The sequence below is a fragment of the Ornithorhynchus anatinus genome, chromosome 1 (assembly GCF_004115215.2).
Source record: "Ornithorhynchus anatinus isolate Pmale09 chromosome 1, mOrnAna1.pri.v4, whole genome shotgun sequence".
Classification (NCBI taxonomy): domain Eukaryota; kingdom Metazoa; phylum Chordata; class Mammalia; order Monotremata; family Ornithorhynchidae; genus Ornithorhynchus; species Ornithorhynchus anatinus.
The window spans coordinates 57,196,313-57,208,072 of record NC_041728.1 but is presented as its reverse complement, the minus strand read 5'-3'; positions in this window follow the sequence as shown (position 1 = coordinate 57,208,072).

Sequence of the window (11,760 nt, the reverse complement as noted above, 5' to 3'; positions counted from 1 at the left end):
CTTGTGACCAACTTGATTATATCTAGCCCCGGGCTTAGTACAGTCCCTGGTACATAGTAAGTGCTTAACAAATACCATAAAAAAAGAAGTGAAAGTTCACACATAACTATCCCCCAGCATTGATGAGAGGTGAACTCCTATATGCTCAATAAATATAAAATATAAATTAATTAAATATTGAGAGGTGGGACTGTAATTAATAAAAGCATAAAAAACTAAAAAAATTCTTCTAATAGGATTCCTAAGTGAGGAAAACATTAGAGAGAGGGAAGATTTTCAGTTCTGACTTTAAATGCAAATATACTCTTCCTTCTAGTCTATCGAGAATCAAATAGGGGCAGGTGTGGCCCCATTTTTACTAGCTGTCCAAGAGCCCAAAGAATGTTTCTGATGTAGTTTAGGATGACAAAGTTTTTCAAATTTAAAAAGAAACAACAAAAAACAGGAAGGGAAAACAGTGACTGTATGCTTTTTTTTTTCCTGTCGTCCGTCTGTTCCATTCAGTGCTTTTATGTGGAACCCCTGCAAGTTTTGCTTTGAATTCTTCTGCTTTTGTCTCAGTTTAGCCTATTGAAACCTGTGGTTATTAGTACATTACCAAGGAAAGTCCTGATCTGAAATGGGAACCACCTCTATGGGCTATAAATATAAAACAATTAGCTCCTCAAGTGGTTTATTATTCAATAAACCAAGGACACCTACACAGACTGCAGATTAGAAGGAAAATTTGTCAAATGAAAAAGGTGTAAATCGGTAAAAAAACATTTTAAAATGATACTTTTATGCACTCTTTAAACGTAGCCCCATCCCCTTAGGATTGCAATCTTCATTCTCTGTCTGTCTGCTGAAAAGAATTAGAAAATTCTAAACTGAATTCTTACCAGAATGAAAACTCCATCAAACCCAGGAGATCTGGTTGTCAGTCTTTTAGGAAAGAGGAATGTCTTTTAATGGTTGAATCAAATCCACTTACAGTCATGTCGGGCCTCAATTAGCTCGTTACAAATTCAGCAGCTCTATCCCCAAAGCCTAGAGTGACCGTGACATCAGAGGTTAGTGGGTAGCTGGGGGTCAATTGCCCCCCTGCCCCCTCCAATGCTAATCAATTCATTTCAATCCATCAGTGGTATTTCCTGAGTCCTGACGTGTCTTACCTCAGATGAAATAAACAAATGAAAAAACTCTATTTGGGGTTAAATAAAAGTTGCTGAAAATTAATTTCTAAAACAATCTTTTTTTTTAAAAAAAAGCAGGGGATTTTATCATTTAATCTTTTTATTCTGGATTTTAACAGAACAGTGATGATAGATTTCAAGGTTGCCTTTTCTACATAATTAGGAGAAACAGCAAAACATCAATGAAAACTACAAGTTCCAGTGGGGGAGAAAGCTAATAATTCTCTCTCTTCTATTAACACTCTACATCCCCAGGAGTTAGCAGGTTCATGAGGGTGCTGAAGTGAGCATCTTTAAGACTAAGGTCCTACCCACATAAAGTCATTAACGATTTCATGATACTTTTCATAAGATGTGCAGTGTTTAACTGAACCATCCCGGTTCTGTTCCCTTCTGAGGGTACTTATATTTTGCCAGTCTAAACTCTCCCGGAATTTTAGTTGGAAAAGGAATTTTTCATTTCTTATCCTAACCACTCGAATAGTGCCGCTGCATCGTCTGTCGGTCATACTTAACCCTATATATGACTACCTCAGTCACACCCGGAATAAGCCTTGTAAGCCGGTTAAATATCAGATTGAGTTTGTGATAGCCTTCAAAGTCATTTGGGGGGGACAGAAATGCACCAGTGTAAGTAATGGCTATAGGGCTGAAAGGAACTATGCACATTTTGGGTGGGGGGGCACCCCCCTTCCTAATCCATGTTGGGCAGACTCTTTATTTTGATAAATTTCCAGTGAAGATTTTGAATCTGTGTCTTGGGAAAGGAGTTAACACTGATCCCCTCCATTCTGGTTTCTGCCCACTTCACTTCAGAGAAACAGCCCTTTCTAGGGTAATGATGAACTTCTTGCCAAATCTGATGGCCCCTATCCTAATCCTCCTCAACCTCTCAGTGCCTTTGACACTGTGGACCAACCCCTTCTCCTGGAAATCTTAACCAACCTTGGCTTCACTGACACTGCCCTCTCCCGGTTCTCCTCCCACCTCTCTGACAGCTCCTACTCAATCTCTTTGGCAGGTTCCTCTTCTGCCTCTTACCCTCTGATTGCAAGGGTCCATCAAAGGTCAGTTCTCGGTCACCTATTCTTCATCTACATCCACTCCCTTGGAGAACTCATTCACTTTCATGACTTCAATTACCATCTTGTAGCGGGTGATTCCCAAATCTACATCTCCAGCCTTGATCTCTCTCCTATGTAGTCTCGGTTTTCCTCCTGCCTTCAGGACATCTCTCTTTGGACATCCCATCGACATCTCAATCTCAACATGTCCAAACCAGAACTCCTTATCTTCTCACACAAATCCTGTCCTCCCTGTGTCTTTCCCATCACAGTGGACAATACCACTATCCTCCCTATCTTACAAACCCCTAATCCTAGGGTTGTTCTCAACCTCATCTCTCTCATTCCAGCCACATATTCAATCTGTCACTAGATCCTATCAGTACTACCTTCACAACAATGCTAAAATCCATCCTTTCCTCTCCATCCAAAACTGCTATAATGCTGACTGAAGCACTTATCCTATCCCATCTTAACTACTGAACCTGCCTCCTTCTTGATCTCCATGCCTTCTGTCTCTCCCCACTCCATGCAGAATCATCTTAGCATAATGGATTGAGCACAGGCCTGGGAGTCAGAAGGTCATGGGTTCTGACCCTGGCTCCATCACAGGTCTGCTGTGTGACCTTGGGCAAGTGACTTAACTTCTCTGTGCCTCAATTACCTCATCTGTAAAATGGGGATTGAGACTGAGAGCCCCACGTGGGACAAGGAACTGCGTCCAACCCTATTTGTATTTCCCCCTGTGCTTAGTACACTGCCTGGCACATAGTACCATAATAATTATTACTATTCACTCTGCTGCCCAGATCATTCTCCTAAAAAAATTCAGTCCATTCCTCCCCACTCCTCAAGAACCTCCAATAGTTGCTTATATACCTCTGCATCAAATAGAAACTCCTTACCATTGGCTTCAAAAGCACTCCATCAGCTCGCCCCTCTTATCTCTGGAGTTGTGTGATCAAGGGGGGCAGTTAGGATAGGGACTACATGAGCATGTTTGAAAGCAATGGGGAAGAGCCCACTGAAAAGTGAACAGTTGAAGATGGTGGTCAGGGAGGGAAGAAGGGAGGTGGCAAATGTTTTGATAAGGTGCAAAAGGATAGGTCAGAGGCACAGATGGAGGGGGTGGATTTTGAAAGGAGGCAGGAGATCTCCTCTTGAGATACTGTTTGGAAAGTTGGGAGAGTTAAAGAAGCAGGAGGCGGCACAGAGTGGAGAGGGATAGGGGAGATTTTTAGGGAGAACACACCTAATAGTTTTAATTGTGGAGATAAAGTACTTGGCCAGGTCGTTAGGGGGAAGAGATGGGGGGACAGGGGAATAAGGGTTTTGAGGAGGCACTTAATCACCAGCAACAACTGATGAGGGTAATAGACATGAAAGTCGGTAAGAATGGAAAAATAATGTTGCCGGGAGGAGAAGAGGACAGTGCTAATGCAGGTGAGGTTGAATTTGAAGTGGGCAAGGTCAGCCTGATATCTGGATTTCTGCCAGCAGCACTCTACAGCTCGTTCACAAGCACAGAGGAAGCGGACTGTGAAGGTGGCCTGGGGCCACGGGTTAGTGGTGTGAGATAGACAAAGGACAGGGAGCTAGTGACTTGAGTTGAGTTGAGAGGGCAATGTTGAGGGTGTCATTTTGTATGTCAAGAAAAAGTAGTTTGGGGAGTTAAATGGCTGTCAAAAGATCAGGAGTCTCTGAGGGGGAACAGGACAAATTACCAATAGTTAAGTATTTCACAAAGAACTAATGCAGAATAACAAAACTGTCTTAGTAAAGATGTTTTCAAATTTGGGGTTGCATCTTTGTACTCTAGCCCATACCTCCAGCGATGTCAGATGCCATTAGAATGACATACTATTCCAAATCAGGTTTGAAGATGGAAAAGACCAACTAATCTGTGTTGAAACATGGAACCATGGGTGTTGAACCCCAAGTCCTGATAAAGAATTAAGTAAACATTCCACAAAAAGCAATTACATAAGAAAAAAGTTTCTGGAAATCCCTAACAGTGATAGTCCCACAGGAAATAAAAAAGATCTCTGACTTTACCTTCTATACTGTGTTTGGGAAAAGTGACTCAGAGAAAATCAAAACAGCAAAACTCTTTATGAGTGAGTAGAAATCAGGCCGCAGGGTGAGACATCAAACTTGAATTTCAATTTTGTGCATGTGTCACTACCTTAAAGGTTCTTGTTATCTCTGAATGTTAATAGAAACTAAAATGGGTGGAAAAAAAAAAAAGAAAGGCATAAAATAGGTACCAATCTTAATACTTTTTAGATAATAAATGCACCACTTTGAAAATCTTCTGGTGTTACATATGTAGATGATTTAGCTTGACTAAACTTCCATACAAGTGAAAGATGTTTTTACTTTTAACAAAGTTTGTATGCTACACATGTAGTTTAGCCCACAGCTGTTACTCCATGGAATAAACCACCTTGAACCACTTTATGTGCCCAAAACCAGAAGATATATTTTATCAGGGTTTTCCAAACATTTCTTTCCAGAAGTGTTAATATGTGTCATTAAACCTGCCAACCCATCCAGTACACTGAGTCCTAGCTTAAGTTTATAAATTTTGACAGGAGAATGTAAAAGAAAACAAAGCACGTGTCTAGAGAATGACAGACAATTATTTCTTTTCAAATATTTTTAAAGCATCAGTAAAGCCATTTGGAACTTCATGGTCTGTGATATTGCAAGAGTACCTAAAACTAAATTATAATGTAGCACCCTTCATTCTAGCTTTCTTTGCCCCACAAAAAAAATTAAACAAAATATGTAACTCAAGTGCCCTTTCAACAATTTAATAGATTTCAGTTTCAGGAAAACCCCTTGGAAGACACTATCAAAGAAGCAATTATAAACAGATATCCCCTCTTAAAACCACCGCAGCTACTTCAATCCATTCTCTGAGTCGAATAGCTTACAACAGTTTAAAGAATGACATGTGTTTGACTGACAGACATTTGTCCTGCAGCAGAACTGTAAAAGCCTATAACATTTTGCTGAGGACTGCAAGTTCTGCCTGAAACTCATGACCCTGTAGAAGACTGCATAATTCCAAAGTCACAGAATGCCCTTGCCTCTTATCAAGCATGCAGCTATGTCACTTTCGTTGGAAATTTACTTTTAATTCCCCATTCGAAAATCTTCCCAACTGGGATTCTGCTGCTGTCAATTTGGGAATGTATGGCATTGATTCCAGAACTATCAAGTGAGTACATGCTCTAGAGCTAGTTACCAGACCTTTAGGGAGCAAAAGAACCCAATTCAGTGACGAGGCTGGTGTTGAATGTGTTACCAATGTGTCATAAATAAATCATTGGTATTCACTGAGCATTTACTGTGTGTAGAGCACTGAACTTAGTGTTCGGAAGAGTACAATATAACACAGTTGGTAGACACTTGCCCCGCCCACAATGAGCTTACAGTCTAGAAGGGGCTTCCAGTCTAGACAGAAATGCTAGAACCTCAACCAGAATGCATTTTTAAAAATATATTCCTTACTAACAGTCAGGTGAAGAAGTCACAGACCCAAGTAATGAAGAAATACAGTAATAAAGACCCAAGTAATACAGAATGCCAAAGATCCTGGCTTTGTGGCAGATGGTCCAATTGGCAGTCATCATCATCATCATCCTTAGTTTTGACAGAGAACCTACAGGCTGAATTCCTATGCTTGACACTTGGGGGAGAAATCCAAAGTAATAATAATCATCATCATTATGTTATTTAAGAAATTCTTACTGTACTAAGTGCTGGGATGGATACAAGCAAATCACGTTGGGCAGGGTCCATGTCCTACATGGGGCTCACAGTTCTTAATCCCCATTTTACAGATGAGGTAACCAAGGCTTAGGGAAGTTAAGTCACTTGCCCAAAGCCACACAGCAGACACAAAATGCAATGCCTGGCCTCGAAAATTATACGTCCTAGTAGGGAAGATAAGGAGAATAAATTGATGACAGTTTATGACAAATTGATGAAAACAAAGTTAAAAGAAGCTAGGTAGGCCCAAAGATATCACCCTTTAAAGCAGCACTATGACGACCTGTAGCTCCTTGAAGGGAGGGGATAACACCAACTAACTCTGTTGGCCAGCGCTTAGTACAGTGCCCGGCATATAGTAAGCAAATACCATTATTATTATTATTACTACTACTATACTTTCCAAAGTGCTTTGTTCATACAGTGCTCCACAAACAGTGAGCATTCAAAAAATAACCATCGACAGATTGAGCAATAGCATAATCATTATCATATTATAATCATTATTAATTGATCTATGATATTTATTGAACACATCCTGTGCAGAGCACTGTCCTAAGAACAGTATTTATTGAGTACCTAATGTGTGCAGCACACTGTAATAAGCATGTGGGAGGGTACAATAGATGTACAAGACAATCTCTATCCTCAAGGAGTCAGGGATCTGTAATCTAATGGAGGTGCTTACCATCTAATTAACTTCATCCATATCATAAATACACAAACATATAGCATGCTTGATACATAGTAAGTGATTAACAAATACCATAATAATAGTAATAATAACGATATGAAGGCAATAGGGCATTTAGTGGAAGGAGTTGGAAGTATCCCCTGATTTCCCTTTGAAACATCAACCCTCAAATGTGCTAAAAGCAGGTTTTCGTAACAATGCAAACAAGGCATCTGTTGGCATTAGCAGGGCCAAGACTGAAGCAGGGAGAAAGAACTTTAAATGGTATTCCCCTCTTTCATTTTGAAATAATCCAAAACCATTATAATAGTAACTAGCCCTGCCACATCGGATTTGCCATAGTTCATATTACTGGCTTGAAAATCATTATATGACAAATTTATGCTAACTTATCTTCTCAGAAGCAAAATGTAATAAAATCTAAACGAAGTTAGTCAATCAGACTACATCTGCAGATGCATAAAACATAGTTGCTTAAAGTTGAGTTGAGCAGAAAACTATTACTACCCCCTGAGGAGGTGAGGACTTTTTTTTTAAAAAAAAAGGCGTTTTTAATTTTGTTTTCCTTTTCATATGCTAGTTTAAAAGGGGAAAAAATTGGCATTGTCTACCATTGGAATGCTAGCTCATAACTCTAAGAATGAGTGAATGTTTGAGAAGGCACAAGAAAAATTTCCAAAAATAGCTTTCAAAACCTGACCCACTTATTGTCTGCAGATCTGGTTGTGAGGAAGCAGCTTCAGAATAACCAATCTGCATGCAAACTGGAGCATGTGAAAAATCCTTGCACCAAAAAATACATACAGGCGAGTTTAAAATACATGTCTTATACGTGTGCTTTTTCTAAAGACAGGAAATACCTCAAACATATTCTATCCCATTTGACTTCAGGGCTCCATTGTTTTTCTTCATTTTCTTTCCAAACAAACCAGAAGTGAATAATTGTCTTAGCTTCCCTTACCATCACATTTTCAATGGACTATAAATGGAGTGTTATAAAATCCAAATTTGATATTCTCTTCAGTGACCTAATAACAGATAGAGGTGCACCCAGAAGTGTGTTCAACAAGTCAGAGTTCAGAGAATCTGAAACTTTAAAATATTTGAGCATGTTAACGTTAAAATGTTATGTGTTTTACAATTAATAACTTGTTTTAAAAGCACTTGTTGCCAACACCTAATTTTCATTTTGCAGTTTGATAGAGAATGTGGCCATGTGTCAGTGTATAGTTCCTGCTTGATGTTGCATATAATTCTTAGGATATTCTGAATGGCATGTGCTAATTATTTAGTACAATAGCTCGTCTTATGGAGCTGAAAGCCGGTAAAAGAAGGGGTGTAATTACTTATAATAGGAATGTCTAGTTTTTGTTAAAACCAAAGTGGGAGGCAAAAAAACAACAAAAAAAAGAGAATAATTTAACACCAGCGTAGCCTTAAAACAGTGAAATAGTTAATATTTTCCAAGACTTTGTTACTAGTAACACTGGAAGGCTAACCATATGTCCTAGACTTCTGAGGGAAACATTGTAGCTTAGTGAAATTTACAGCACTTACTAAAATGTGTTCAGATTTCCTTTTCAGAAGCAGATGAAAAGCCTCTTGAATATTGCATCTCTGCACCTTGCTGCCTTGCCGTTTTGTGCTGCTCTTCCTGTTTCCACACATTTACTTGGCCAAGGATGACATCAATTTTTTTTTTAATGGTATTTGTTAAGCAATGACTATGTGCCCGGACTGTATTAAGCACTGGGGTTGATACAAGATAATCAGGATAGACACAGTCCCTGTCCCACAATGGGCACACGGGCTTAATCCCCCTTATACAGATGAGGTAACTGAGGTACAGTGAAATTAAGTGACTTGTCCAAGATCACACAGCAGAGAAGTGGTGGAGTAGGGATTAGAATCCAGGTCCTTTGATTCCCAGGTCAGACCCCACTAGACCATACTGCTTCTCAAGGATATCACCCTTATTTATTCTAAAAGGAGTTGTTTCCTTTAATACATAGGATAAACTCAGTTTATGACATTTAATAGGAGAAGATGGTGAGTTTTAAAAAAGCCCTCATGAAAAAATACAGAATATTTCAAAAGGTAAAAGAAATCACACGTGAGGTGGGCGTTCCATGGGCTACCTTTCAACCTTGGAAATAACTAATGGGAAATCTGGTGGAAAAGAAATCGATTTGATACCCTATTTATGTACAAACACCTCCTGCCTCAATCAATCATAGTTATTGAATAATAATGGCATTTGCTAAGTGCTTACTAGGTGCCAAGCACTATACTAAGCACTGGGGTGGATACAAGCAAATCGGGTTTGCAGAACACAAAATTCAGCGCTTGGCAGAGTAGAGTACACCAGAGTTGGTAGACATGTTCTCTGCCCACAAGGAGCTAACGGACTTCCTATAAATCCAACCCACACCTCACCATGATGGAAGCAAGAAAAACAGCCAAAGTAGAGAAATGCCTGCTGGGGCTTCGCCATCAGTGAGAAAGCATTCTTGGCACTGAGCCACCTGGGCCTGACCCTGGTGAATCTATTCAGCAGGAGTCCTGAAAATCATGGGTGACTGTGGGAGGTGCATCTATGAGGACAACTATCCTGGAAATCTCCTGCTGACTTTTGGTGATGTGGTACCACAGCAACACTCTTCTGTGGCCACTTGGACCCTAAAAGGGTTCAATACATAAAAGTATCGTGTGCATTTAGAGACGTGGCTTAGTTGATAGAGCCCGGGCCTGGGAGTCGGAGGGACCTGGGTTGCCCTGCCATTCGTTCATTCAATCGCATTTATTGAATGCTTGCTATTTGCAGAGCACCGTATAAGTGCTCGGAATGTACAATTCGGCAATAGAGACAATCCCTGCCCAACAACAGGCTCACAGTCTAAATGGGGGAGACAGACAACAAAACAGAACAAAACAAAACAAGTAGTCTGACATAAATATCATCCAGATAAATAGAATCATAGATATATACACATCATTAACAAACTAGAGTAATAGATAATATATACAAATAAGCACAAGTGTTATGGGGAGGGGAAGGGGGAAGAGCAGAGGGCAGGAGAAGGGGGGATGGGGAGGAGGAGCAGAGGGAAAGGGAGGGTTCAGTCTGGGAAGGTCTCTTGGAGGAGGTGAGTTCTCAGTAGGGCTTTGACGAGGGGAAGAGAGTTAGTTTGGCGGATGCGAGGAGGGAGGGCACTCCAGGTCAGTGGTAGGACGTGGGCCAGGGGTCGACGGCGGGACAGGCGCGAACGAGGGACCGTGAGGAGGTGAGTGGCAATATGTCTGCTGTGCGACTTTGGGCAAATCACTTCACTTCTCTGGGCTTCACTTACCTCATCTGTAAAATGGGGATAAAGAGTGTGAGCCCCATGTGGTACAGGGACTGTGTTCAATTTGATTAACTTATCTCTACCCAGTGCTGAGAATAGTGCTTGGCCCACAGTAAGCGTATAATGAGTAGCATAATTATTATTATTAATAATTGTGCTATACCCCTTCTCACTTGTTGCATCCACTGCCCCGGCACAAACATGACCAGTGGGAATAAAAGTGTGTGAGTAGCACTATGCAAATATCTAGGACTACACTAAATGATGTTGCGCAGGCTGTGGCTCCTGAAATCTTCCTAACTGGCTTGAAGTTTGGCTCCTTTAGGACCAGCAGCTCCATCAACCTACTGACAGGAAGCTGGCATCAGTAGAATAAAGTCACCCCACTCCCTTCTTGGATCTGAGAGAAGGGCTGTTATTGAGAAATGGAAGGTGAGAAAAGAAGAAGACTTCAAGTCCAGAACTTCTCCAGTGCAGCTCTGCCCGCCTCCCCTGGGCATGGCTTCAGGGCACCGTTCCCCAAAGGAAAGACTAACCCCTTGTCGTTCACGAATGAGTCTGTGGCATTCTGGGACACCCCTGCCAATGTGGGTCGGTGGAGCTCCTGGGTGCTGAGCCAGCCAGACCATTTATTCATTCATTCGATAGTATTTATTGAGCGTTTACTATGTGCAGAGCACTGTACTAAGCGCTTGGATGTACAATTCGGCATCTCCTGCCACGCTTGCTAGATGCCACTCCATAATGAATATCTCCTCAAATGTGTCTGATGATAACAACTGCTTAAGCTCCTTGTAGGCAGGGAACATGCCTACCAACTCTGGTGTATTGTATTCTCCTAAGTGCTTAGTACAGGGCTCTGCACACAATAAGCACTTAGCAAATATGACTCAATGATACCTCATTCATTCAATCATATTTATTGAGCACTTACTGTGTGCAGAGCACTGTACGAAGCCTTTGGGAGAGTATAAAACAATAAACGGACACATTCCCTGTCCGCAATGAGCTTACACTCTGTAGTACGGTGGTGAGCAAACTTGTCGCTTCCAAAGATGAAGCGGAGATAGATCTATCTGGGGATCTTTCTTCTCAAGGGCTGAAGGTGGGTGGAGACTGGACAGCAAAAATAAGAAGTCGAGTTGAGCCATATGCCAGTCTATATTAGAAAAGTTCAGGTATCTGAGAACGTGCCTTGATGGTATTGATGCCCGACTACTTGTTTTGTTTTGTTGTCTGTCTACCCCTTTTAAACTGTGAGCCCGCTGTTGGGCAGGGATTGTCTCTATCAGTTGCCAAATTGTACATTCCAAGGATTTAATACAGTGCTCCGCACATAGTAAATGTTCAGTAAATACTAATGAATGAATATGCCTGCTTGATGACCTTATAAAAGTCACTAAGATTTTCTTTGCCTCAGTTTCCTCAACTGTAAAATGGGGATTCAATACCTGTTTCCCTCCCAGTTTGACTGTGAGCCCCATGTGGGACAGAGACCATATCCAACCGGATTAACTTGTATTCCCCTGCCCCACCCCCACCCCCCCCGCCCAGTGCTTAGTGTACAATACATCAAGTGCTTAAGAACTACCACTATCATTATGAAGTCCTAATGGGCAGAGTCAAGAAAGGTTCTCTTTCCCATCAACTCCTACAGCTCTCCAACTAAGAAAGAGGTAAATTCAGTCTAACTGTGAGTT